At 29.7% G+C, this 25,535-nt stretch overlaps 2 protein-coding genes across 5 annotated transcripts in view; one reads left to right on the top strand and one right to left on the bottom strand.

Moving 5' to 3' along the window:
- Nucleotides 1–25,535, top strand: part of LOC107453616 (SCY1-like protein 2) — a 556,894-nt gene that overhangs the window by 310,881 nt on the left and 220,478 nt on the right. The window lies entirely within an intron of this gene.
- LOC107453622 (ankyrin repeat and BTB/POZ domain-containing protein 2) overlaps nt 24,469–25,535 on the bottom strand; it is a 442,842-nt gene continuing 441,775 nt past the window's right edge. The window contains exon 14 of the transcript XR_015435964.1: nt 24,469–25,453. The gene's annotated coding sequence lies outside the window, so the exon portion shown is untranslated. The remainder of the gene's footprint in view (nt 25,454–25,535) is intronic.

Genomic DNA, 25,535 nt, shown 5'->3' with positions numbered 1-25,535 from the left:
ATTAAAGGAATTTATAAGTAAATAAATCATAAATGAACCTACATTTTGATTTGTTTTTGAAAACGAAACAATCAAAAATCAAGAAAAAAATGTCCACAAGACTTTTTAAATACATGTTCATAATAGTAATTTTTGAATTATAGAAAAGTTTTATTTATTAATTGATTAGTTTGGAAATTTCTGAAATATTTTGAAATATTATGCACGTGAAATAGTTATGTTTATATACATACACACCGAAGAGCCATTACATTATGACCACCCTGCTAATAACCTGTAGGACCACCTTTTACCCTCAAAACTGCCAGCACCCGCCGTGGCATTGATTCCACAGGGTGCTGATAGGTAGTCTGAGGTATCTGGTACCAAGCGCTCACCAACTGGCCCTGCAATTCCCTCACATTGCAAGGGGGTAGCGTGGCAGCACGAATTTGGTTTTCCAAGTAGGGACACAAATGCTCTATTGGATTAAGGTCAGGTGAATTTGGGGGCCAAGACATGACTTGAAAGTCACTGGAATGTTCCTCGAACCAATCCATGACGATTCGACCCTAATTACATGGTGCATTATCCTGTTGGTAAACACCATCCCCCGCAGGAAAAACTGTTGCCATGAATGGGTGAACCTGGTTTGCAGCTATGTTCAAGTAGCTTACAGACGTCAGGGATTGTTCTATGAGGATTATGGGTCGTAACAGGGCTCGAAAAAACACAGAAATTTTACCCGTCCTCGAGGACGGCTTGTTCAACAATGCACCCGTCCTCCGTTAAAACTAACCCGTCGCTTTTAAATAAATAAAAATATAATTTTCTCCTATTTATTACAAACATTTATATAAATTGCACAATGAATTAGTCGTTACTAGGATTACATTATACAGTAATAAAAGAAATACTAGGTTACTAATAGTAACCTAGTATTTCGTTTATGAAATAATTTAAATGACAAGGGTCAAGTTATCTGGAATGTCAAGTTATCCGAGGGTACTGCGCTTTTTAAATGAATCAAATATGACGTTTGCCAGTTCCACAATCAAGCCAATGATTTACAGTGGTTTCTGAACAGAAATCTGAAAGGGGTTTTCCATTTAGGTAGATGTTCATATTTGCTTTTAAAGCTTCTTGTTTAAGACCAGTACGTATTGTGTTTTTTTGTAAGTTTATTGCTGCAAAGCCCCTTTCAACCGCTGCAGTACTCCCAGACAGAGAAAACATCAATATATGCGCAGTATGTTGCTGTATTGTAGGTCATTTTGCTGCTTTGTAACTTACAAGACTCTTGTAAGATAACAAAAATTGAAAATGTATCACGAACATTAACGGGAAAATGGCCGTCCGCGCGGACGTCGGATTCGAGAAATTCGTTGTCCGTGGAGAATTTTTGACTGTCGAGGACGGGCGGACGGGCTGTTTTTCGAGCCCTGGGTCCTAATGTGCCCAATGAAAACATTGTTCCTGGGAAGAGAAACCATGAAAACCTGGGCGAGCCCATTGTTATAGATGGAGGGTGGTCATAATGTAATGGCTCTTCGGTGTATATATATATATATATATATATATATAAGCTAAAATATTGAGAAAATATTTTCGATATTTTCTCAATATTTTAGCTTATTTTATGAGTTCTATATACTTGCAGCTTATGCGCAGTTAATAAAACTTTATTTGCGCTTCTGCTATCATATTTTATAATTTGGCGAACCAATTACGAAAACCCTTTAAATAATTCTTGAAAGATTCCGGTAGAAGTAAGTTCATTTGAACTTGCTACTCGCTTTATAGATTACGTTTTGTGATTTTTTCTGTATTTTTCTTACATTTTATTTTCTGTTTTTTGCTTGATATGTCTTATCTCGAATATTTTTTGCTTTGGCTATATTAATACAATATTAGAATGCACTCCTTTTTTGCGGATATAATCGTGTGAGCTGATGGCGAGATCATATATTTTCATTATTTTGCTTTCCGCCTTTTTAATAATTTTTTTTTAAATATTTAAATGTATTTATTTTTTATGTTTTTTTCCTCATCCCTTTTTATCTATCTTCATTATATTATCCATATTTTCTCTATTATTTTAACTTATATTATGATTTCTATATACTTGCAGCTTATGATCAGTAAATAAAACTTTTTAATTTTCATAATTTTCCTCGTTTTACTCTTTTTTTTCTTTTTTTCTTTATTGTGCCATATATATTCTTAGAAATTTTCAGTAATAATCATTTTAATTTCCATGTTTTTAAATTTATTTTTTTAAAGTTGCACAAGAAATATTTTCCTTGTCAGAATGATTTTAACACAAAAAGCTAAAACTTGTTTTTCAGTTATAGTAACTGTCAGATAAAATGTGAATTGAAAATCGTTTTTCATTATCTGGGTGAAGAGGCGTACTCACAAACTTCTCATATTACGAACGGTAGAGGCGAGAAGATGCATTATTACTTAACGTGAAAAATGATTGATGTTGTTATAGCGTGTCAGTGGATTTCATAGTTTCGTTGTTGGTTAGAGTATCATTAATTTTTTTTTAAATAAGAAAATAAATTGTTTTCAATGCACATTAGTTGTACTAAAATAATACTCTCTGAATAACTTCTGATACTAAATATTTTAAAGTTTCATAGGAATTGAATAGGGAAAAAGGACATTGATTGATTTTTTTGTTTAAATTAAGTATTGAATTAGGAATATATATATGAAAGGGTAGCAGTCATGGTGAGTGATGTTAGGCCACGCAGATAGCAGTTGGAAGGCAAAAAATATTTTATTAGCTTCACATAGTATATTTAAGACATTTTCTAGCAAAGGCGGAGCTCAAATTCGCACTCAAAAACTGTGTGCTTAAGTTTTTATCTTAGGGAAAGTAGCAAAGGAATTTCCCTCTATTTTGTTATATTTGAGGGGAAAAGGGAAGTGATAAGGATTACTATTGGTTTATGAAAGAAATCTAGCGTTTCCCACACAGAGCATAGGGAGATATGTCCTGCTCTTAATTAAATGCATAGTTGAGCCAAAAATAGATTTAAGAACAGGATGTGGCTTTTAAAAGTGTGAGAAAAATTTGGAATAGAATAATTAATTAGTAATAAAGGAGTTGTTTTATAGCAAAGAAACTAACGTAAAAAGATTAATAGAAGCTTTTTATGTTACATCCCTCCTCGCCGAAAAATTTTAACTAACATCAAAAAAAATTTTAAAATTATCCCTTTGCAAAACTTTCCTTATGATGAGACAATTAAAGTAATAATAATAATATTTGTAATATCAACAAGATATAAAGTAACAAGAATTATAAAAAAAAAAAATAAAAAAAAAAAAAAAAAAAAAAAAAAAACACATTTGCACACTATGTAAAAAAAAATTAAAAATTTCATACAGTGTTAGAGGAAGAAAAAAAAATTTGAAGTAGCGCTACCATCAAATTGAAGTGTTAGATCTTCATTTTCAATAGATTTTTCAGTCCTTCTTGATAATCACAGTAAATAAAGTTATTCCTCATACTAACACAATTAAAATAAACTTTTCACTTAAGACAAGAAAATCTATAAAAATTTCCTAAAAGATGTAAATATTCATATTCAATAACAAGAAAGATACAAAAATATGAAAATGCAAGTGATATGAGATATAAAAATACAAATTGACACTTTTTATCAAAAAAATTTTCAATATAAAATGTAAAAATCTTTTGACACAATGGTCTTTACTCTGAAGTTTAAGACTTCAATATTTTTATTTCAATGAGAGAATAAAAAGTTTGACACTTGGTCTTTAATCTGAAGTTTAAGACTTCAGTGTTATTAGGGGAAATTGTTTTGTTGGATTAGGGGCTGTATTCCCCAAAAGGAGGAAAACAGTCTCCATTCTCAACAATAATGTGCTGGAAGATCCTAGATTCAACAAGATGCATAAGTATTTATTTTTTTGGTTTTCACCACATAGAAAAACTACCATCGCCCCATATCCTACTAGATTTGGGTAAACATTGAACTTGAAGAAAATTTGAAAGGTCGGATCTTCCAGAAAAAAGGGGACCACATGTTCCATTGAACCATGTGTATTAATGTCATATTTGGTATTTATAATTTTATTTTAACAAAGAAAAATCATTGAATTTAATATAAAATATAGTCAATTCCATTTAAATAATTACATGTTTTTTATTCGTGACATAATTTCAGTTTGTGAGGTGGGTGGTACCTTCGCAATTTTGATATATGAACTATTTCTGAATTTTCTTTATTATGAATATTCTTTTTATTTATTCTGTAATTAACATCAGAAATTTTTTCAAGAATTATATATGGACCGGAAAAAGTTGGGGTAAGTTTCCTAGTATTGGGATATTTAAAATCTTCATACATTACAGTATCATTAGGGGAAAATTCAATATGAGTAAATCTTGCATCATAATAAATTTTATTTTTCTCATGATATTGTTTAGTTCTTTCAACTGCAATTTTTCTTGCTTCTTCTACTGGTGGATAAATTTCTTCGGATAAAGGATGATTAAATGGGACTGAGCCAAACATTAAAAAAGCTGGTGGGAATTTAGTTACCGAATGTGGAGTTAAATTGTATTCTTCGGTTACTTCTTTTAATAATTTAGGCCAAGGAACTTTTTTAGAAGAATCATTAATTTTGCATTTTAATCGTGTTACAATGGTTTGTCCTAAACGTTCAACTTTTCCATTAGTTTCGGGTCTATGGGCTGTAGTTAACAATTGTTTGATTTTGCTATGTTTAAGAAATTTTTTAAAATGGGAAGAAGTAAACGCAGCATTTCTATCACTCAAAATATTTTTAGGGGTTTGAATTTGAAAAATTTGGTGCAAAAAATTAACATAGGTTTCCGTAGTTATTGATTTCGAGGCAAAAGACCACATATATCGAGTGTGATGATCAATTACTAAAGTTAAATATTTTTTGGTAGAATTATAATAATTAAAACCACCTACACTATCGATTGCAATTATTTCAAAAGGTTTGTCAACTGGGGGCATTTCCTGAAGTAACCCAAATCTTTTCTGTCTAGGTTTTTTATTAATTTGACAAGTATGACAATGTTTGTTAAAATTTGTAATGTCCAAAGTAATATTTTCCCAATAGTAAACAGGAGTAAGCAAATTAATAGTTTTTTGAATTCCCGGATGGCCAAATTTTTTATGAGTAATTTCAAGTAATTTATGCCTTAAAGAAAACGGAACAACAATTTTGGTAAAACCCTTTTTACGTAAACACAAAACATTATCTATTTTAATAAAATTCCCAGTTAAATTATCATTTTGTTGGGCTTCGCGAATTTCATCTAATTGCAAAAGATGTGAAAAATAGCTTACATTATTTAAATCAACATTTGTTTTCAAAATACTATTGTTTTCAATATTGTCAGGAATATCTCGGGATAGCATGTCAGCTTCAAAGTTCAAAGTGCCTTTTGTGTATTTTATATCATAATCATACATACTTAATAGTAAAGACCAGCGGAACAATCTGCCTTTCAGATTTTTTACATTTTTTAGCCAAACTAAAGCCGCATGATCTGTATGTATGGTAAATTTATTTCCAAATAAATAGTGATAAAATTTGTTTAGTGCATCAACAATAGCAAGACATTCCAGTTCTGTGATAGCATAATTTTTCTCATTATTGGTATTTTTATTGCAATCATTAACCTGGTTTTCAGGAGAAATGTGTAAAGACAAGTTGCTTTTATAATCCGAAAAAGTGATCAGTTTTCTCTGATTTTGCATTACAACTCGTTTATCACAATCAATCACAAATTTAAACCCATTACATTCCTTTAAACCCAATATGGCATAAGGTAGATCAGTATTTAAAATATAAAATTCCACTGACCTAGCTATGTTTCCAATTTTTAAATTTAAAGTACAAGTGTGGTTAAGTTGCAAAATACCTTTTGTTTGTTTTACATTAACAAAGTTTTTCCTTTCTTTTTGGACATTAAGTTTTTCAAAAACTTTAGTTGGGATGATATTTAGAGTACTACCTGTATCAATATTTAACAAGATAGTTTTATTTGTCATATTCGGGTATTTGTCACTTATATAGTTTTCATCTTTATTTTGTATGTATCCGGATACTATTAATTGTCAATTTCGTGGTTGGTCACTTTCTTGTTTATGCTGAGTTTGATTCTCAGTCATAAAAGAATTAGGTTTGTTTATACAGTTTTGGCCCCAATGATAAGCATTGGTTATACCAAGCTTATCACAGTATTTACATGGCTTAGGAGGCAACTCCTGGGAAGCCTGGGCGAAATGACTAGTTTGATGTTTATTTTTATGAAACTTTTCATTTTGACTTTTAGGTCTAAATTGGGATTGTTGGTTATAACTTTGACTTGGCCGGGAAAAATTTTGATTTTGTCGAGGATTATAATTTGGATTACCCGAGTTGTTAAAGAATGGCCGCCTTGGTATCCAGCCTTGATATTGTGGCCTATACCCATTAAATTTGGATTCTGGTAATTTTTTAGTTTCAGTTTGGGGTAAGACCGTGGGTACATCATGTATTATTTTTGAAACAATTGTGAGCCATTCAATTGGGGTTTTGGGTTCTTTTAAAACCAAAAGTGTTTTAATTTGGGGAGGCAAACCTATAGATAGACCCTCAATTATATGATCATTACTTAAATTTATTTTTCGACCTAACTCTACCTTTTCAGTAAAATATGAATTTAGGTCTTTAGCTTGCCCAGAAAATTTTAAATTTTGAAAATCGTTGAAGCCAAAGGGAGGTGAAAAATAATGCTCTTGAAAAATTTCAACTATTTCTTGATATGTCTTACAATTAAGGCAGTTATTAATATACAATTTCAAAGCTGAACCTTTAATGAATTTTTGAAAATTTTTAAATTTCCAATCGTCATTTAATTTAGCATCGATAGTTAGTTTTTCGAAATGTTTGAGCCAGGCTGTGAATTGAACACCATTGTCAGGCTCAAAGATTAGTATGTCTGGTTTATCCTGCACACTTTGATCCATACTTAATTTTTGCAAATTATCACTCAATTCTTTTTCAGAATTATCTGTATTGCTTTTAGCGTTTTCATCCATGTTAAAATTGTAGTTTTTGCCACTCCGTAAGGGTATTCAAATAATAATCAAATTTCAATAATTAAATATAACATTTAGAAGGAAAAAAAATTTAAATATATGAATAACACATATTTTTCTTTTTTAAACACCATAATTAAATAAAAATTTAAATTTTACTTCTACAATCAATATATTATACACTGTGGTATATAATGCAATATAAAAAGTGATTCCTTAAATAATAATTAAAACTATAATCATACTGAATCAAAAGTGAAAAAAAAAAAAAAAACAAATATGTGATAGCACTAAAATTTAATATCATTATTTAATTTAAACAAATAATATTATAAACCATTGAATAATAGCATCAATAAATGGAACTATTATCAAAATATAAATATCAATAGATAAATATAATATTACCGGAATAAATATTTGGAACAATAAACATAAAATTATATGTTCCTATTTCAAGATATGAGCGTAAATGATTCAAAAGTATTCACGTTTAAAAACTTAAACTGGTATAGAAAATTTTGAGTAAATACCAATCACATCTGTATTTAATCACCAATAAATCACTTCTAATATTTGATGAATCACGCGCACACGCGAGCGGAATCATATCCACCACTTGAGATCACATTTTTGGTCATCTTCCCTTCAAGGAAACACAGAAGAACACTTGAGAAAATCGCCGAAAAACGAAATCAATTCGATCATATGCTGAACCTTTATCAACCCTCAATGAGACCGACAAGCAGCAAGCAAGTAGGGCAACACAGCAAGCACTTGCTGTAAATCCGCAAGAAGCTAATTGTTGATGGTAACACACGGTAGGCGAAAACGAAACCAAAACAGCGAAGACATCAATTCTTTAACGGCGATTCCGGTACAACGGTAGAGGCAACGTCTGGACCCATTATGAAGGAAAGTCCCGAAATTCTCATTCTTTTAGTCAGGATATCTGTTTCACGAGCAACGCCGGCATCTCCTAAAACTTCATTCGATTATTTTCTTTCCTTTTATATTTATATATTTTTTACTTATTTGAAAAAAGCATTTTTTTTTTTAATGGAGCCAGTGAAAAAAAAAGAGCCAAACCAACTGCAAAATTTATCCTGCAAGGCTTGAAAGAGTAGCAGTCATGGTGAGTGATGTTAGGCCACGCAGATAGCAGTTGGAAGGCAAAAAATATTTTATTAGCTTCACATAGTATATTTAAGACATTTTCTAGCAAAGGCGGAGCTCAAATTCGCACTCAAAAACTGTGTGCTTAAGTTTTTATCTTAGGGAAAGTAGCAAAGGAATTTCCCTCTATTTTGTTATATTTGAGGGGAAAAGGGAAGTGATAAGGATTACTATTGGTTTATGAAAGAAATCTAGCGTTTCCCACACAGAGCATAGGGAGATATGTCCTGCTCTTAATTAAATGCATAGTTGAGCCAAAAATAGATTTAAGAACAGGATGTGGCTTTTAAAAGTGTGAGAAAAATTTGGAATAGAATAATTAATTAGTAATAAAGGAGTTGTTTTATAGCAAAGAAACTAACGTAAAAAGATTAATAGAAGCTTTTTATGTTACATCCCTCCTCGCCGAAAAATTTTAACTAACATCAAAAAAAATTTTAAAATTATCCCTTTGCAAAACTTTCCTTATGATGAGACAATTAAAGTAATAATAATAATATTTGTAATATCAACAAGATATAAAGTAACAAGAATTATAAAAAAAAAAAAAAAAAAAAAAACACATTTGCACACTATGTAAAAAAAAATTAAAAATTTCATACAGTGTTAGAGGAAGAAAAAAAAATTTGAAGTAGCGCTACCATCAAATTGAAGTGTTAGATCTTCATTTTCAATAGATTTTTCAGTCCTTCTTGATAATCACAGTAAATAAAGTTATTCCTCATACTAACACAATTAAAATAAACTTTTCACTTAAGACAAGAAAATCTATAAAAATTTCCTAAAAGATGTAAATATTCATATTCAATAACAAGAAAGATACAAAAATATGAAAATGCAAGTGATATGAGATATAAAAATACAAATTGACACTTTTTATCAAAAAAATTTTCAATATAAAATGTAAAAATCTTTTGACACAATGGTCTTTACTCTGAAGTTTAAGACTTCAATATTTTTATTTCAATGAGAGAATAAAAAGTTTGACACTTGGTCTTTAATCTGAAGTTTAAGACTTCAGTGTTATTAGGGGAAATTGTTTTGTTGGATTAGGGGCTGTATTCCCCAAAAGGAGGAAAACAGTCTCCATTCTCAACAATAATGTGCTGGAAGATCCTAGATTCAACAAGATGCATAAGTATTTATTTTTTTGGTTTTCACCACATAGAAAAACTACCATCGCCCCATATCCTACTAGATTTGGGTAAACATTGAACTTGAAGAAAATTTGAAAGGTCGGATCTTCCAGAAAAAAGGGGACCACATGTTCCATTGAACCATGTGTATTAATGTCATATTTGGTATTTATAATTTTATTTTAACAAAGAAAAATCATTGAATTTAATATAAAATATAGTCAATTCCATTTAAATAATTACATGTTTTTTATTCGTGACATAATTTCAGTTTGTGAGGTGGGTGGTACCTTCGCAATTTTGATATATGAACTATTTCTGAATTTTCTTTATTATGAATATTCTTTTTATTTATTCTGTAATTAACATCAGAAATTTTTTCAAGAATTATATATGGACCGGAAAAAGTTGGGGTAAGTTTCCTAGTATTGGGATATTTAAAATCTTCATACATTACAGTATCATTAGGGGAAAATTCAATATGAGTAAATCTTGCATCATAATAAATTTTATTTTTCTCATGATATTGTTTAGTTCTTTCAACTGCAATTTTTCTTGCTTCTTCTACTGGTGGATAAATTTCTTCGGATAAAGGATGATTAAATGGGACTGAGCCAAACATTAAAAAAGCTGGTGGGAATTTAGTTACCGAATGTGGAGTTAAATTGTATTCTTCGGTTACTTCTTTTAATAATTTAGGCCAAGGAACTTTTTTAGAAGAATCATTAATTTTGCATTTTAATCGTGTTACAATGGTTTGTCCTAAACGTTCAACTTTTCCATTAGTTTCGGGTCTATGGGCTGTAGTTAACAATTGTTTGATTTTGCTATGTTTAAGAAATTTTTTAAAATGGGAAGAAGTAAACGCAGCATTTCTATCACTCAAAATATTTTTAGGGGTTTGAATTTGAAAAATTTGGTGCAAAAAATTAACATAGGTTTCCGTAGTTATTGATTTCGAGGCAAAAGACCACATATATCGAGTGTGATGATCAATTACTAAAGTTAAATATTTTTTGGTAGAATTATAATAATTAAAACCACCTACACTATCGATTGCAATTATTTCAAAAGGTTTGTCAACTGGGGGCATTTCCTGAAGTAACCCAAATCTTTTCTGTCTAGGTTTTTTATTAATTTGACAAGTATGACAATGTTTGTTAAAATTTGTAATGTCCAAAGTAATATTTTCCCAATAGTAAACAGGAGTAAGCAAATTAATAGTTTTTTGAATTCCCGGATGGCCAAATTTTTTATGAGTAATTTCAAGTAATTTATGCCTTAAAGAAAACGGAACAACAATTTTGGTAAAACCCTTTTTACGTAAACACAAAACATTATCTATTTTAATAAAATTCCCAGTTAAATTATCATTTTGTTGGGCTTCGCGAATTTCATCTAATTGCAAAAGATGTGAAAAATAGCTTACATTATTTAAATCAACATTTGTTTTCAAAATACTATTGTTTTCAATATTGTCAGGAATATCTCGGGATAGCATGTCAGCTTCAAAGTTCAAAGTGCCTTTTGTGTATTTTATATCATAATCATACATACTTAATAGTAAAGACCAGCGGAACAATCTGCCTTTCAGATATTTTACATTTTTTAGCCAAACTAAAGCCGCATGATCTGTATGTATGGTAAATTTATTTCCAAATAAATAGTGATAAAATTTGTTTAGTGCATCAACAATAGCAAGACATTCCAGTTCTGTGATAGCATAATTTTTCTCATTATTGGTATTTTTATTGCAATCATTAACCTGGTTTTCAGGAGAAATGTGTAAAGACAAGTTGCTTTTATAATCCGAAAAAGTGATCAGTTTTCTCTGATTTTGCATTACAACTCGTTTATCACAATCAATCACAAATTTAAACCCATTACATTCCTTTAAACCCAATATGGCATAAGGTAGATCAGTATTTAAAATATAAAATTCCACTGACCTAGCTATGTTTCCAATTTTTAAATTTAAAGTACAAGTGTGGTTAAGTTGCAAAATACCTTTTGTTTGTTTTACATTAACAAAGTTTTTCCTTTCTTTTTGGACATTAAGTTTTTCAAAAACTTTAGTTGGGATGATATTTAGAGTACTACCTGTATCAATATTTAACAAGATAGTTTTATTTGTCATATTCGGGTATTTGTCACTTATATAGTTTTCATCTTTATTTTGTATGTATCCGGATACTATTAATTGTCAATTTCGTGGTTGGTCACTTTCTTGTTTATGCTGAGTTTGATTCTCAGTCATAAAAGAATTAGGTTTGTTTATACAGTTTTGGCCCCAATGATAAGCATTGGTTATACCAAGCTTATCACAGTATTTACATGGCTTAGGAGGCAACTCCTGGGAAGCCTGGGCGAAATGACTAGTTTGTTGTTTATTTTTATGAAACTTTTCATTTTGACTTTTAGGTCTAAATTGGGATTGTTGGTTATAACTTTGACTTGGCCGGGAAAAATTTTGATTTTGTCGAGGATTATAATTTGGATTACCCGAGTTGTTAAAGAATGGCCGCCTTGGTATCCAGCCTTGATATTGTGGCCTATACCCATTAAATTTGGATTCTGGTAATTTTTTAGTTTCAGTTTGGGGTAAGACCGTGGGTACATCATGTATTATTTTTGAAACAATTGTGAGCCATTCAATTGGGGTTTTGGGTTCTTTTAAAACCAAAAGTGTTTTAATTTGGGGAGGCAAACCTATAGATAGACCCTCAATTATATGATCATTACTTAAATTTATTTTTCGACCTAACTCTACCTTTTCAGTAAAATATGAATTTAGGTCTTTAGCTTGCCCAGAAAATTTTAAATTTTGAAAATCGTTGAAGCCAAAGGGAGGTGAAAAATAATGCTCTTGAAAAATTTCAACTATTTCTTGATATGTCTTACAATTAAGGCAGTTATTAATATACAATTTCAAAGCTGAACCTTTAATGAATTTTTGAAAATTTTTAAATTTCCAATCGTCATTTAATTTAGCATCGATAGTTAGTTTTTCGAAATGTTTGAGCCAGGCTGTGAATTGAACACCATTGTCAGGCTCAAAGATTAGTATGTCTGGTTTATCCTGCACACTTTGATCCATACTTAATTTTTGCAAATTATCACTCAATTCTTTTTCAGAATTATCTGTATTGCTTTTAGCGTTTTCATCCATGTTAAAATTGTAGTTTTTGCCACTCCGTAAGGGTATTCAAATAATAATCAAATTTCAATAATTAAATATAACATTTAGAAGGAAAAAAAATTTAAATATATGAATAACACATATTTTTCTTTTTTAAACACCATAATTAAATAAAAATTTAAATTTTACTTCTACAATCAATATATTATACACTGTGGTATATAATGCAATATAAAAAGTGATTCCTTAAATAATAATTAAAACTATAATCATACTGAATCAAAAGTGAAAAAAAAAAAAAAAAACAAATATGTGATAGCACTAAAATTTAATATCATTATTTAATTTAAACAAATAATATTATAAACCATTGAATAATAGCATCAATAAATGGAACTATTATCAAAATATAAATATCAATAGATAAATATAATATTACCGGAATAAATATTTGGAACAATAAACATAAAATTATATGTTCCTATTTCAAGATATGAGCGTAAATGATTCAAAAGTATTCACGTTTAAAAACTTAAACTGGTATAGAAAATTTTGAGTAAATACCAATCACATCTGTATTTAATCACCAATAAATCACTTCTAATATTTGATGAATCACGCGCACACGCGAGCGGAATCATATCCACCACTTGAGATCACATTTTTGGTCATCTTCCCTTCAAGGAAACACAGAAGAACACTTGAGAAAATCGCCGAAAAACGAAATCAATTCGATCATATGCTGAACCTTTATCAACCCTCAATGAGACCGACAAGCAGCAAGCAAGTAGGGCAACACAGCAAGCACTTGCTGTAAATCCGCAAGAAGCTAATTGTTGATGGTAACACACGGTAGGCGAAAACGAAACCAAAACAGCGAAGACATCAATTCTTTAACGGCGATTCCGGTACAACGGTAGAGGCAACGTCTGGACCCATTATGAAGGAAAGTCCCGAAATTCTCATTCTTTTAGTCAGGATATCTGTTTCACGAGCAACGCCGGCATCTCCTAAAACTTCATTCGATTATTTTCTTTCCTTTTATATTTATATATTTTTTACTTATTTGAAAAAAGCATTTTTTTTTTTAATGGAGCCAGTGAAAAAAAAAGAGCCAAACCAACTGCAAAATTTATCCTGCAAGGCTTGAAAGAGTAGCAGTCATGGTGAGTGATGTTAGGCCACGCAGATAGCAGTTGGAAGGCAAAAAATATTTTATTAGCTTCACATAGTATATTTAAGACATTTTCTAGCAAAGGCGGAGCTCAAATTCGCACTCAAAAACTGTGTGCTTAAGTTTTTATCTTAGGGAAAGTAGCAAAGGAATTTCCCTCTATTTTGTTATATTTGAGGGGAAAAGGGAAGTGATAAGGATTACTATTGGTTTATGAAAGAAATCTAGCGTTTCCCACACAGAGCATAGGGAGATATGTCCTGCTCTTAATTAAATGCATAGTTGAGCCAAAAATAGATTTAAGAACAGGATGTGGCTTTTAAAAGTGTGAGAAAAATTTGGAATAGAATAATTAATTAGTAATAAAGGAGTTGTTTTATAGCAAAGAAACTAACGTAAAAAGATTAATAGAAGCTTTTTATGTTACATCCCTCCTCGCCGAAAAATTTTAACTAACATCAAAAAAAATTTTAAAATTATCCCTTTGCAAAACTTTCCTTATGATGAGACAATTAAAGTAATAATAATAATATTTGTAATATCAACAAGATATAAAGTAACAAGAATTATAAAAAAAAAAAAAAAAAAAAAAACACATTTGCACACTATGTAAAAAAAAATTAAAAATTTCATACAGTGTTAGAGGAAGAAAAAAAAATTTGAAGTAGCGCTACCATCAAATTGAAGTGTTAGATCTTCATTTTCAATAGATTTTTCAGTCCTTCTTGATAATCACAGTAAATAAAGTTATTCCTCATACTAACACAATTAAAATAAACTTTTCACTTAAGACAAGAAAATCTATAAAAATTTCCTAAAAGATGTAAATATTCATATTCAATAACAAGAAAGATACAAAAATATGAAAATGCAAGTGATATGAGATATAAAAATACAAATTGACACTTTTTATCAAAAAAATTTTCAATATAAAATGTAAAAATCTTTTGACACAATGGTCTTTACTCTGAAGTTTAAGACTTCAATATTTTTATTTCAATGAGAGAATAAAAAGTTTGACACTTGGTCTTTAATCTGAAGTTTAAGACTTCAGTGTTATTAGGGGAAATTGTTTTGTTGGATTAGGGGCTGTATTCCCCAAAAGGAGGAAAACAGTCTCCATTCTCAACAATAATGTGCTGGAAGATCCTAGATTCAACAAGATGCATAAGTATTTATTTTTTTGGTTTTCACCACATAGAAAAACTACCATCGCCCCATATCCTACTAGATTTGGGTAAACATTGAACTTGAAGAAAATTTGAAAGGTCGGATCTTCCAGAAAAAAGGGGACCACATGTTCCATTGAACCATGTGTATTAATGTCATATTTGGTATTTATAATTTTATTTTAACAAAGAAAAATCATTGAATTTAATATAAAATATAGTCAATTCCATTTAAATAATTACATGTTTTTTATTCGTGACATAATTTCAGTTTGTGAGGTGGGTGGTACCTTCGCAATTTTGATATATGAACTATTTCTGAATTTTCTTTATTATGAATATTCTTTTTATTTATTCTGTAATTAACATCAGAAATTTTTTCAAGAATTATATATGGACCGGAAAAAGTTGGGGTAAGTTTCCTAGTATTGGGATATTTAAAATCTTCATACATTACAGTATCATTAGGGGAAAATTCAATATGAGTAAATCTTGCATCATAATAAATTTTATTTTTCTCATGATATTGTTTAGTTCTTTCAACTGCAATTTTTCTTGCTTCTTCTACTGGTGGATAAATTTCTTCGGATAAAGGATGATTAAATGGGACTGAGCCAAACATTAAAAAAGCTGGTGGGAATTTAGTTACCGAATGTGGAGTTAAATTGTATTCTTCGGTTACTTCTTTTAATAATTTAGGCCAAGGAACTTTTTTAGAAGAATCATTAATTTTGCATTTTAATCGTGTTACAATGGTTTGTCCTAAACGTTCAACTTTTCCATTAGTTTCGGGTCTATGGGCTGTAGTTAACAATTGTTTGATTTTGCTATGTTTAAGAAATTTTTTAAAATGGGAAGAAGTAAACGCAGCATTTCTATCACTCAAAATATTTTTAGGGGTTTGAATTTGAAAAATTTGGTGCAAAAAATTAACATAGGTTTCCGTAGTTATTGATTTCGAGGCAAAAGACCACATATATCGAGTGTGATGATCAATTACTAAAGTTAAATATTTTTTGGTAGAATTATAATAATTAAAACCACCTACACTATCGATTGCAATTATTTCAAAAGGTTTGTCAACTGGGGGCATTTCCTGAAGTAACCCAAATCTTTTCTGTCTAGGTTTTTTATTAATTTGACAAGTATGACAATGTTTGTTAAAATTTGTAATGTCCAAAGTAATATTTTCCCAATAGTAAACAGGAGTAAGCAAATTAATAGTTTTTTGAATTCCCGGATGGCCAAATTTTTTATGAGTAATTTCAAGTAATTTATGCCTTAAAGAAAACGGAACAACAATTTTGGTAAAACCCTTTTTACGTAAACACAAAACATTATCTATTTTAATAAAATTCCCAGTTAAATTATCATTTTGTTGGGCTTCGCGAATTTCATCTAATTGCAAAAGATGTGAAAAATAGCTTACATTATTTAAATCAACATTTGTTTTCAAAATACTATTGTTTTCAATATTGTCAGGAATATCTCGGGATAGCATGTCAGCTTCAAAGTTCAAAGTGCCTTTTGTGTATTTTATATCATAATCATACATACTTAATAGTAAAGACCAGCGGAACAATCTGCCTTTCAGATTTTTTACATTTTTTAGCCAAACTAAAGCCGCATGATCTGTATGTATGGTAAATTTATTTCCAAATAAATAGTGATAAAATTTGTTTAGTGCATCAACAATAGCAAGACATTCCAGTTCTGTGATAGCATAATTTTTCTCATTATTGGTATTTTTATTGCAATCATTAACCTGGTTTTCAGGAGAAATGTGTAAAGACAAGTTGCTTTTATAATCCGAAAAAGTGATCAGTTTTCTCTGATTTTGCATTACAACTCGTTTATCACAATCAATCACAAATTTAAACCCATTACATTCCTTTAAACCCAATATGGCATAAGGTAGATCAGTATTTAAAATATAAAATTCCACTGACCTAGCTATGTTTCCAATTTTTAAATTTAAAGTACAAGTGTGGTTAAGTTGCAAAATACCTTTTGTTTGTTTTACATTAACAAAGTTTTTCCTTTCTTTTTGGACATTAAGTTTTTCAAAAACTTTAGTTGGGATGATATTTAGAGTACTACCTGTATCAATATTTAACAAGATAGTTTTATTTGTCATATTCGGGTATTTGTCACTTATATAGTTTTCATCTTTATTTTGTATGTATCCGGATACTATTAATTGTCAATTTCGTGGTTGGTCACTTTCTTGTTTATGCTGAGTTTGATTCTCAGTCATAAAAGAATTAGGTTTGTTTATACAGTTTTGGCCCCAATGATAAGCATTGGTTATACCAAGCTTATCACAGTATTTACATGGCTTAGGAGGCAACTCCTGGGAAGCCTGGGCGAAATGACTAGTTTGTTGTTTATTTTTATGAAACTTTTCATTTTGACTTTTAGGTCTAAATTGGGATTGTTGGTTATAACTTTGACTTGGCCGGGAAAAATTTTGATTTTGTCGAGGAGTATAATTTGGATTACCCGAGTTGTTAAAGAATGGCCGCCTTGGTATCCAGCCTTGATATTGTGGCCTATACCCATTAAATTTGGATTCTGGTAATTTTTTAGTTTCAGTTTGGGGTAAGACCGTGGGTACATCATGTATTATTTTTGAAACAATTGTGAGCCATTCAATTGGGGTTTTGGGTTCTTTTAAAACCAAAAGTGTTTTAATTTGGGGAGGCAAACCTATAGATAGACCCTCAATTATATGATCATTACTTAAATTTATTTTTCGACCTAACTCTACCTTTTCAGTAAAATATGAATTTAGGTCTTTAGCTTGCCCAGAAAATTTTAAATTTTGAAAATCGTTGAAGCCAAAGGGAGGTGAAAAATAATGCTCTTGAAAAATTTCAACTATTTCTTGATATGTCTTACAATTAAGGCAGTTATTAATATACAATTTCAAAGCTGAACCTTTAATGAATTTTTGAAAATTTTTAAATTTCCAATCGTCATTTAATTTAGCATCGATAGTTAGTTTTTCGAAATGTTTGAGCCAGGCTGTGAATTGAACACCATTGTCAGGCTCAAAGATTAGTATGTCTGGTTTATCCTGTACACTTTGATCCATACTTAATTTTTGCAAATTATCACTCAATTCTTTTTCAGAATTATCTGTATTGCTTTTAGCGTTTTCATCCATGTTAAAATTGTAGTTTTTGCCACTCCGTAAGGGTATTCAAATAATAATCAAATTTCAATAATTAAATATAACATTTAGAAGGAAAAAAAATTTAAATATATGAATAACACATATTTTTCTTTTTTAAACACCATAATTAAATAAAAATTTAAATTTTACTTCTACAATCAATATATTATACACTGTGGTATATAATGCAATATAAAAAGTGATTCCTTAAATAATAATTAAAACTATAATCATACTGAATCAAAAGTGAAAAAAAAAAAAAAAAACAAATATGTGATAGCACTAAAATTTAATATCATTATTTAATTTAAACAAATAATATTATAAACCATTGAATAATAGCATCAATAAATGGAACTATTATCAAAATATAAATATCAATAGATAAATATAATATTACCGGAACAAATATTTGGAACAATAAACATAAAATTATATGCTCCTATTTCAAGATATGAGCGTAAATGATTCAAAAGTATTCACGTTTAAAAACTTAAACTGGTATAGAAAATTTTGAGTAAATACCAATCACATCTGTATTTAATCACCAATAAATCACTTCTAATATTTGATGAATCACGCGCACACGCGAGCGGAATCATATCCACCACTTGAGATCACATTTTTGGTCATCTTCCCTTCAAGGAAACACAGAAGAACACTTGAGAAAATCGCCGAAAAACGAAATCAATTCGATCATATGCTGAACCTTTATCAACCCTCAATGAGACCGACAAGCAGCAAGCAAGTAGGGCAACACAGCAAGCACTTGCTGTAAATCCGCAAGAAGCTAATTGTTGATGGTAACACACGGTAGGCGAAAACGAAACCAAAACAGCGAAGACATCAATTCTTTAACGGCGATTCCGGTACAACGGTAGAGGCAACGTCTGGACCCATTATGAAGGAAAGTCCCGAAATTCTCATTCTTTTAGTCAGGATATCTGTTTCACGAGCAACGCCGGCATCTCCTAAAACTTCATTCGATTATTTTCTTTCCTTTTATATTTATATATTTTTTACTTATTTGAAAAAAGCATTTTTTTTTTTTAATGGAGCCAGTGAAAAAAAAAGAGCCAAACCAACTGCAAAATTTATCCTGCAAGGCTTGAAAGGGTAGCAGTCATGGTGAGTGATATTAGGCCACGCAGATAGCAGTTGGAAGGCAAAAAATATTTTATTAGCTTCACATAGTATATTTAAGACATTTTCTAGCAAAGGCGGAGCTCAAATTCGCACTAAAAAACTGTGTGCTTAAGTTTTTATCTTAGGGAAAGTAGCAAAGGAATTTCCCTCTATTTTGTTATATTTGAGGGGAAAAAAGAAGTGATAAGGATTACTATTGGTTTATGAAAGAAATCTAGCGTTTCCCACACAGAGCATAGGGAGATATGTCCTGCTCTTAATTAAATGCATAGTTGAGCCAAAAATAGATTTAAGAACAGGATGTGGCTTTTAAAAGTGTGAGAAAGAATTTGGAATAGAATAATTAATTAGTAATAAAGTAGGAGTTGTTGTATAGCAAAGAAACTAACGTAAAAAGATTAATAGAAGCTTTTTATGTTACATATATATATATATATATATATATATATATATATATATATATATATATATATATATATATATATATATATATATAATTGTTGATGAAGCGCCGAATCAATTTTTAGGTTTCTAAAAATGTTCAACTCCGTAACCATGTTATTTCAAGAGAAGTATTGGGAGAAATTTGCCTTCGGGGAAGAGTCTTTGATGGAACTAACCCGCACTTTCGTTACATGAAGAGGAAAACCACGAAAATCTCTCATGATTAGCAAGGGGACTCTAACCCAAGATCCGTCTACCACTGAGTATATTCTACTTTAGCACTGTGGTTTGTACGAAGTGGGGTCGGAATTCGTATCTATGAGCCATCGCAGGGATTCGAACCCGGTCACCTCATTGGGAGGCGAGAGCTCTGTCTTCTGAGCCATCTTGAAAAATTTTGCTCTTTGCAAAGCCCTATCGTAAAGCTGCAAGTTTCAGGGCTGATCTAAAAATTCTCCAGTATTTTGCAATCCCTTTTTTTGGCTTATTGTAATAAACCCTTATTTTTAAGCTGATTAGAGAACCGCTAGCTATATTGCACATAGTATCTTTCATTGCTTATTTAAAAGTCAGACAAGAAAAGTAGTTTGAATTTAAAATTGGCTTCGCTTAAAAGTACTCTATGACTTATTTTGTCTTGCGAAATAGAGATTAAACCCCAGAAAGCATGTAACCTTACGGCAACCTTGTGGTCGGAATTTTCTTTTTAGTGTCATGAAAATGTTTGTACTAAAAACCTTTCAATAAAGCAAAAATAAAGCAAAAATATTGCAATTGCGAAAATATTATTCAAAACAATATTGCAAAAATATTGCTTCAATAAAGCAAAAATATTGCAGTTCCAAACCTTTCATCCTAAAAGGATTAATAAGTATTTTTTTAAAGCTTTTTTTTAAAAGTGATGTCACTTAGGTATAATGGTCCCTTTGGTCCTTAATGACGTTTTCGATGACGTCACACTAGCGATAGGATCAAATTGCATTGTCCATTAAAATTTCATGACAAGGTGGATTTTAGCTGAGCATACAAGACTTTGCAAAAAGAAACCTTAGATTTACCTAGATTTAAGGTTTTTTTCATGTTGAGACTAGCATTATTGAAGGATTGCTTCACGCTAGAAAACCCTATGTCAATCTCGGTTTAAGGTTCTTATATAGAAGGTGTTTTTCCATAGTTTTGGATTAGGGCAGTGATTCTCAACCACTGTGCCGCGGCACTTTTGTGTGCCGCCAAATTCTTAATATGTGCCCCCAAATATTAGAAATCATACAATAAAAATTATAATACTTTTTTTCATTATGAGTAAAGTTTAAATTAAAGAAAAGTGTATATATAATATATATTTTTTATAATTTCTCCACGCTTTAACCACGTGAACATCTTTGTCGGCGATTGTCTTGTCTCTGACAATCTTAAAATAAGTTAAAATAGGATGGAAGTGTTTAAATTGTATATGACGCACAATTTTAAGGCGACTGCCTGGGTACGATGAAATTTTTTTTAAAAATTAATTTTTTTTTAAAAACATGTGTGTTATTAGTTCATGTGTGACATAAAATGATATAAACAAGAAGAAATATTTTTGAATATCGCATAGTTTTTAAAATATTTGAAAAATTAAGCCTAAAATGAGCGAAATTTAGAGCTTACGCCAGACACCATACACTTAATTTAAATGAATAAAATACAATTGATTTTTTCTGTACAGATTATTTTGACCCTTATCTGTGTTCTGAACTAAAGATTTATGAAAATTTTAAAAATTACCCAAATTAAGTGCTAAAATCTAGAAAAACAGCAATTTTTTCATTTTTTTCAATAGTTTTTTATGTTTATATACCTGTAACATGACCAAATATTTAAATTGAAACTTAGTTTTAGTTCAAAACACAGTATATATAGTTTATAACATTGTTACCAAATTTCATAAGAAAATTTCCATTAGTTTGGGAGTATGAGTGTCTGGCGTGAATCAAAATATTGAAAAATACAGTTTTTCAGAAAACGCTTTTAAAGATTTACTTAAACAAAAATAGTTGCATAGACTTATTCAACAAGCTTTAATTTGATAATATTTGTAGTTCAGCCCTTTATGTAGCTCTTGCTTTTTACAGTTTGCATTTTAATCCATTATCTTTCTTTTATGACCAATTTTCTATTGAGCGACAAACAGTAACTCGAGCCCGCGATTTTCTTTTTTTCAAAGTGTTAGTTATGTATGCAATAATTCACAGCAAATTACCACCAAACTCCTTCTAAAACAGTTTTAGGTTGTTAGAATCAATTGGCAAACAATACCTAAGTCATTTTAGAATGTAGTATAGTTAAATATTTATATTTTTTCATAAAACAGGCAAAAATGACGCTTTAATTTTCGCTGTATTTTGTAAACACAGCTACATGATTAAAAATATTAACTTCATACTACACACTAATATTATTTTTAACTTTATTTCAAACAAAAACTGTATTATTTTAAAATAAACATAATAAGATATGCCTTTCTTATGAAAACACAAAATTTTACAGTACATAATTTTGAAAAAAGATTTACTATGTTAGCATATTTGTTTACTATAACTAAACAGTGAAATAAAAGTACTTAAATAACAACTAAAACTACCGTCAATTTAATATTAAAGCTTTTTTTAACAAGATCGTGGCAAATTTGAACGCTGAATAAATCATAGCAAACAGAAAATTATAAATATCAAAATTGATGCAATTCAATTTCACTTCCTTTAAAAAGTTTAATTATAATTTGTTGCCAGATGCGTATAATTAATATTATATAAAAAAATTAACAAATATTAATATTTTTAATAGCGTTACAAGCAAAAAAAAATTCTTATTGGCTCAAAACTACATTGTTTACAATTAATTTTGACGTTTTCAGTGCACTTCCGGTGTTTCGGAATCTCACTTCCGGTTTCAAAATCAGCTATAACTTTACTTCTAATTATCGAAATTTTAAAAACAAAGCATTTTTAGAATCCTAAGAGTTCATTCTTTTCAAAAATGCAAAAAACAGAAATTCGAATTATTTGATGAAATCGGTCATTTTAAGGCATACCTTAAAAACATGTTGTAAGAACTTATCATTAAAGTAAGCTATGCAATTAATAAACAAATTAACAAAGGATAACTAAAAACACAAATATATAAAACCAAATTAGCAAAGGATAACTGGCAAAAATTAAGCTAACAATTAATGATTAGCAAAAAAAACCAGTTAACAAGAAATCCCCAAAAAATAACAATTAATAATTATAGAAAACAAGCTAACAATTAATAACGGGCAAAAATTAAATAACTGTTAGGGTAAACTAACCAGTGAAGGAACACTTAAGCTTCGCTTGCCTTTTAAAAAATCATATTAATTTCAAAGTTCGTAATTTCAGTTAAATGACAGTGTCAACATATTTGTTACTAATTGCAAATTATGCAAAAAAATTGTAGAGAACTTACATAATATTGTTTTAAAGTTTTGGAGGTTCAAATAACAAGTAGCAAGAAGACCCAGTGAAGGAACAGCTCTTACCAGTGAAGGAACACAAAATTGCCCAGTGAAGGAACACTTAATTTTGGTTATTTTTTAATGCTCTTTATGAATTTTTTAGTCATACAAATACAGTCGGACATCTATTTAACGAACTTCCATTCTACGAATTTCCCTATTTTACGAATTTTTTCGAGGAACCTAAAGCATTTTGGAAATTTTTTTGTAAAATAACTTCCATATAGCGAAGTGAATTTTCTATTTAACGAACTTTTCATTGAGATCCAATTTCCCTATTTTCCAAAATATTTCTTAACATTTTAAACTTGTTAAAGCAATTTATGGGGGAAATGACATTAAATTAATTTTCGAAGCCACTGCTTTATGAAATGTATTACTGTTTTGTCTAAAAATTATCTTAGAGAAAGCAGTAAATTCCCTTTCCCTTTTTGTTTGCACTTCAAACGAAAAACTCACTTCAAATTTAACGGATTTCATCCGTAGCAATTTAACTTAACGCAAGTGGTAATGTATGTTTAAAATTACTTTTATAATAAATGCAACTATATTTTTATACATAAATTTAGACTTTTTTTAGTTGAAAATGTATGTAGCATGATAGTGTAACACTGGATAATGTTTTGCTCTATTCTCGCTTTCCATGCAGATTTCTTTTATGGTTAAGATTTATATGATAAATAGTAGATACTAGTTTACAAGATAAAAGTGTATCAATTGCTATTTTAATTATGTCTAGTGTTTAAGAATTTAAAACCTGTTTTGTGTTGTTTAAGTATTTTAAGAGGTGATTTTCTATTTAACGAATTTTCCATATAACGAGCTTATTATTGGTATTAAGTGATTTTGTTAAATAGAGGTCCGACTAAAAACAAGACTATTTGTGAAATTATGAGATACAAGTACTTGTAAAATGCTAACTTTTTTCTGTAATCATGAACTAGAAATTAAAGTGATGTTAAATACAAAATAAATTTTAAAAAATCATTCTTTCTTATAATTTGACAGTCAAATCTAAATCATTGTGTCATCCGATGCTGTTTATTATCATTATTATTTTATCACCTTTTTGTTTACTCTTTTTCCTCTTATTTCTTGAAGCTTTTTTTCTTTTTTAAGTATTTTTTCTTACTTTTTCTTTTCCATGTTCTCTTGTTTTAATGTTTTTTAGATCTTTCAGCCTCTTGAAATTTTTGCCATTTCTCTGAAGTTAGAGCAAAAGATAATTTATTCGCTTTTCTTCTTATTTGGCCTTTCTTTTTATCATCAATATTTGGCCAATGTAAATGGCTCTTCCAAACTCCTTCTGATTTTTCAGCAACATTTCTAGAATGCCTTTCTCGAAAATAGACGGGGGAAAGGTGTCTTGAAGTTTGAGGCAAATCCATCTCTTGTTGACTTATATCTAGAGGATCTTTAGAAGTACTGATTTTACTTACAGAATCATTTCTTTTTTCAACTAAGAGAATCAGCATGAGGACTCATTTCAAATTCGATATCTAATATGCATTCATTATCAATACTAGCTTCAGTTCCTAAGTTTGACTTAACCAAGTGGTCTTCTTTTAATACGTGCTTCTTCCATGTTGGAAAAAGTACAGACTCTTGGACATTTTCGATATTAGACTCTTCCGTCAATGCTGTGTTAAAAATTTACAACATATCTTGAGGGATTTCCCTCTCAAGCTTCTGAAGAAATTGAGTATCGTTTCTGTTTAACTTTGCTTTTTGTTGAGGAACTTACTTCTAAATTCTAACATTGTAAAGTAGTTTCTATAAATTATATAATCACGTTGCTATCCTATAATGATAGCTTATTAGGAGTTCTTGGTGCAAAAGCCAGCGAAAAAATGTTCTATTTTTATGATTATATTTAATTAGTTTTCGATTTGTAAACATAGTTTATTAAGTTGCCTAACATTTGATGTAACTACACACCCTGTTAATAAATATAAATTATAATTTTTTCATAAATTAAGATATTAAATTAACATTTTGAACTGAAATTATTTCAGGAATTATTCATACAATTTTTAACAAAATTTCGGTTGTCCTCTATATAGCAGAATTACTTATCCTAGAGTCATGTAAAATCATATATCACACATTACTGTTCATTCACTGGAAGTATTCCCAGTGTAGGAATATGCCTGTTTCTTCACTGGTTAGAAGCTGGTTTTTGTCTTTTAAACAGAATTTTGATGTATAATATGACTAAAAGTACAAGAAAATTGCGAAATTTCTTTTATTTTCATTAACTGAGAAATGAACCCAGTAAAGAAACACTTGTTCCTTCAATGGTTTTTCATCGTTTGGTGATCCAGTGAAGGAACATGCCTGTTCCTTCACTGGTTGGAAGTTGTTTTTTGTCTTT

Source organism: Parasteatoda tepidariorum, chromosome 8 (genome assembly GCF_982258835.1).
Source record: "Parasteatoda tepidariorum strain Cologne lab strain chromosome 8, Ptep-v5.0, whole genome shotgun sequence".
Lineage (NCBI taxonomy): Eukaryota > Metazoa > Arthropoda > Arachnida > Araneae > Theridiidae > Parasteatoda > Parasteatoda tepidariorum.
The sequence above is the reverse complement of the archived record's forward strand: the minus strand, read 5'-3'. Positions and strand labels throughout refer to the sequence as shown.